The sequence below is a fragment of the Aegilops tauschii genome, chromosome 2 (genome assembly GCF_002575655.3).
Source record: "Aegilops tauschii subsp. strangulata cultivar AL8/78 chromosome 2, Aet v6.0, whole genome shotgun sequence".
In the NCBI taxonomy this organism is placed as follows: Eukaryota; Viridiplantae; Streptophyta; class Magnoliopsida; order Poales; family Poaceae; genus Aegilops; species Aegilops tauschii.
Genome location: NC_053036.3, coordinates 299,212,828 through 299,217,523, shown reverse-complemented (window position 1 = coordinate 299,217,523; position 4,696 = coordinate 299,212,828). Strand labels below are relative to the sequence as shown.

The 4,696-nt window shown below is 35.3% G+C and overlaps 1 long non-coding RNA gene across 1 annotated transcript; it reads left to right on the top strand.

Moving 5' to 3' along the window:
- The first annotated feature begins 1,243 nt into the window (after positions 1-1,243).
- Positions 1,244-4,130, top strand: LOC120973329 (uncharacterized). The gene is made up of 2 exons (XR_005768041.3): positions 1,244-1,544; positions 1,729-4,130. It is a non-coding gene; the product is annotated as an uncharacterized lncRNA (long non-coding RNA).
- The last annotated feature ends 566 nt before the right edge of the window (positions 4,131-4,696 follow it).

Genomic DNA, 4,696 nt, shown 5'->3' with positions numbered 1-4,696 from the left:
GATATGTTTGTCCTCCCGCAAAAAAGAGAGATATGTTTGTGTGACCCTGCTACCGCCCCATTTTTTTATCAAAGAGAAGGAGTTGATGTATGGCAGTTGACACACTAGTTCATTTTAGAAAATTAGTTTTGAGACGGTATGTGAAAGTATAAGTATGATATTTATAAGGACAAACCTTAAAATCTTACTCCCTCTGTAAAGAAATAGAAATATAAGAGCATTTAGATCACTAAAACATTTATCTAAACGTTTTTATATTTCTTTACGGAGGGAGTAGTTAGGAAGCTACTCTTCCATTTCTAAATATAAGTTTTTTTTAGATATTTCAATACAAACTATATACCGATGTATATAGACATATTTTAGAATGTAGATTCACTCATTCTGCTCCGTATGTAGTCCCTAATTGGGATATCAAAAAAGACTTATATTTAGGAATGAAGGGACTACAAAAAAGTTAGCCTGTCAAAGAAGAGGTCAATAATATGTTTGATAGTGCGAGCCTTGTTTTGACAGATTAAATTATTAGCTTATATCTCCATATTACTTTCATGACTATTAGTGTGCGTGTGTGTGTGTGTGTGTGTTTTGACTTGTACATCATTGACACCATACGCAAAACAAAGGTCATGGCAAGTGGTTTCAAGTTGTGAGTGTTTCTCAAAGAAAAGAAGCGATTCAAGAGAAGAGACACCTCAAGACATGTGAGAATATTTGTAAACACAAAATTTAGATGTTAGCTATTAAACTACTAAATATATACACGGTACAAAAGAAATTAGTTTGTAATGCATGCGGATAAAAGAAGAGGTTAAAAATAATAACTTAATAATGCATGTTTGTTCTTGTCGTTTGTTGAGTAACTGTTTTGAGAGGGTTCGCAGAAAATTTCTTTTGAGAGGGTCCAATATTTTTTTATGTATTTCTTGCTTTCGAATCAATATTATTTACGGTACCTTGTAAGAAGCCAATTTTTTTCTGAGAGCCTAGTATGATGGGATTTAAAAAAATGAAATTGGGATTTTCTAATTTGATACGTAGAAGTAACTGACTTACTCCCTATACTTTTTTTAGACTCGACTTACTTTCTATATTTTTAGGCAACGCCTTACTTCCTATATGAAAAACACCCAACTTTACCTTGCCCATGTACGGGTGGTAGAGGCCCAACAGTCGTGATTCAGGCCCACATGAGTCTCTTTTTTTCTTGAAGTTAAATCACCGGTGCCTCTTCGTCTCTATCATCTCTGTCTATCCCCTCCAGCCTCCTCATGACCTCATCCACATACACCATTGCCTTCAATTAGCATCCAGCGAAGGAAGATGTCGCTGCTGGCTTATGCGAAACTAATTCCCGACCTATCCACGCGCTACTTCTTGTCTCTTATGTTCCAAAAAAATTCGATTTGGTGCTGTCCTCAAACCTTAGCTTTGCTGATCTTAGGTTGGGCCTGCAGCAACGATGAACTCATGTGGGTAGGTCTCAGCTCGTTGGCGCGAGTTCTCACCTTCCTCACTTCTGGTGCTGTCGGCCCTCTACCAATGTAAGTCCTACTGGTTCGTATAGTTCCTAGTACCGATCGGCTCTTGTACTCTGTCCATAGCACTATACAGTACATTGTGTTTTATTTGTTATTATCACCATGCCCTGTCAAATTACATTATTTATACATGAGTAAGTGAATGCAAGAAGGTTTGTATTTATTAATTGAAATTTATGGCCGTTAGAATGTAGCAGAAGTGTCGAAGCAGATTTTGAAGAAATAGTAAGATAGGAGATGTGTCTGCTGGCTGAGTCGAGTTGTGGGCCTCCTCGTTGTTCACGATGTCGGGTTTCCACCTATGTAATTTGCTACAGCTTCACATCATTCCTACTTCCTCCATAGCGGGTGATCTTTGCATGTATGTTTTCCCCCTCTAACCGAGCTAAAAGGATATAATGGTTTTATTTATTGTTACCATATATTTGCAAGTTATACTACTTGTACATGTATTTAACGCGAAGCAATATACATATGTTATTTGACATATAATGGGTTTTCTATGTGATGAATATAATGTTGGAGCTTCTCTAATGTTTCTCTTGAGATGAAAAGACTGTAGGATAGGAGAATTGGTATATGAAGAGCAGAAAACTCATATTTCAAATAAATACTATATGGCTTGCTTCTGGTAGTGCTAACTTCAGAGCCTTCATCAACCTCTTTGGTATTTTTTGTGCTCTCCTTATGGCTACAGTAAAAGTGCATATTATTTTGCCACAACGACAACCGAGTCTTCATCTTCAAGCATCGTAGCTTTTACTTTTGCTTCAACACATTTCTTGTTCCCAGCATTACAATCTCTCTCCTTTATTTTTGGCACACTTATCTCAGCACATTCATCCTCTCAGCCATCCAATAATAATAGATCTCTATATTTTTATTTGTTTCATTGCAGAGTTCATGTGATTCTAACATTTTTTCTCCACGCCCATCATCATTTAATATAGCTCCATTTGTATTGTGAGGTGAAGCTCCGTTGTTATTTGTCTAAAAAGGGCAGCCCGATGCATGTAGTTCCCGCTTGCGTAGGGTCCGGGGAAGTGTCCGACCACTTTGGGTCTATAGTATGCAGCCTTTCCCTATTGCTATTTGTCTGCGAAATAAAAATACATTTCAAAGATTAGGCCCATCTCTAAAATTTGAGAAGTATGTACGCCGAGAAAATCAGTCAGCCTTTATCCTCCATGTTATGCTTCTTCGTTGCTTTTTTTAACACGGCGTCCACATTATCATCCATCAAAATCTATGCATAATATCTGATTATTAGTTAGGAAATTACAAAACAGTACTTATTTTGTAATGAATGAAATGCAACTTTACCTCAGTTTTATCTTTCAAGTAAAACTTCTCAAGCCTATTAATTATCATGCATAAATGTTCATTTTATTGGATACTTTTTGTTTCGAAAGTGAGATTGCCATCGTGAGTTTAATTGAAAATAAGTCTTCGTCGACATTATTGCTGTATAATCTTTGGCGCTTCTTCATATTTCCCATCCAATGAGTTCAGCAAGTGGGAGACATAATGAAGTAAAATATGGTTCCAGTATAACTTATATTGACTTGTTCTCACTGTAGGTATTAACAGTGTTTTTGTCATAAAAAGGTGGTGACTTCATATCTTAAAAGAAGTCTCATGCATTACCTTACTTGCCTAGTTTTCGTGCGTCATTTCAGTAAGTTCTTGTAATGTTCTCCTCTTGTAAAACACTTGTTCTTCTAGTGTTCCTCGCGTACTTCTATCTATCTCTATTAATTTTGGTAAAGCTTCTTCTCATGAGTTCCTGCACATATGAAGTGAGTCAAGTATAATAAGTATCTTACTTTATTGGTGAATAAAGATGAGTCAAGATAAATTCGTTGATTAATAGTAAAAAATGGTCTTCCATGCATGTCAAGAATTCCCCAAGTTTTGGTATATCTAGATCTGTATGTATTCTTGTGGCACTGGTTGACTTCAAGCACAACCATGTTTATCAATGAAAATTCTGTTAGCTATATTTTCAGTAAATAATAGAAGAGCTCGTAACATTAATGAACTTACGATTGAACTTCTGCACCATTGTGAGGTCACAATAAGGACAGTTTGGTTTCTAGTTACATCCTCATTCAGAAAATTAGAAAACTTTCCCCATAAGGTAACACCACTTTTCTCACCCCTAAAGAGTATAAGCCAAAAAATTGATGCTAACTACAATGAGGTTAGTCCAATTAAAATTTGATGGGTATGAATTATGCACTTACTCTGATATTAGATTTAATCTAGCGGAAATACGAAGGTTGTGAGTTATTTCCTTTTATTCTTGATTCCACATGCTTCATTTGGGTGAGTAATCCATTGACATATGTAAAATTGGAGATTAATTATTTGGAAGTCTGAAAATATTAATATCTTGAAAATCTTATTTACAACCATAAACTATAGAAGTACCTAAGAATTCTTCATGTTTCTCTGCATGTGTTCTTCTAATATTTCCTCTGTAGCAAACTCGAAGTAGTAATCTGGGTAACCTTTAGATGATCCTTTCACCTCCTTTACTTTTGTATTGTATGCAAAAATAATGATATTTCACTACTCAGTTGGTAATACTTTGTGGAATCCGCAAACTTAAAATTGCTAAATACATAGATTGATTCTATCAACTTCCCGACAGTAGCATGAATTGTTTGGCCCTGTCAGAACAATCAAAATATAGTTAGTAGTTATTGTATAGAAAATAGAAAAAAATGCAAGTAATAAATATGCAATGAAAAAACCTTATCATCCATGAATATCATATCGGCAAAATATACTTAGTTGTTGTATATAAAAAAAGAACAACCTGCAAGTAAATACGTAATGACTAAACCTTTTCATCCATGAATCATCATACTGAGGCTCCTAAGCCAATTACTTGTAAAATTGATTGATCATATTCTCGTTACTTGTACTTTAATGTCAATCTCCTTATCTTGTGAACTCGCAAAGATTATTGTATGCCCTTGCTGCAAAAGGATCATACAGAAGTACTATTGTACCTATGAAGATTGTATCCAGAATAGCAATGACAAACCTTGATGATCCAGATGAGAGGGATTGCATCCAGAATAGCAATTACAAACCTTGATGATCCAGATGATAGGCCACTCGGAAGATAGATTGGATCTAGAATA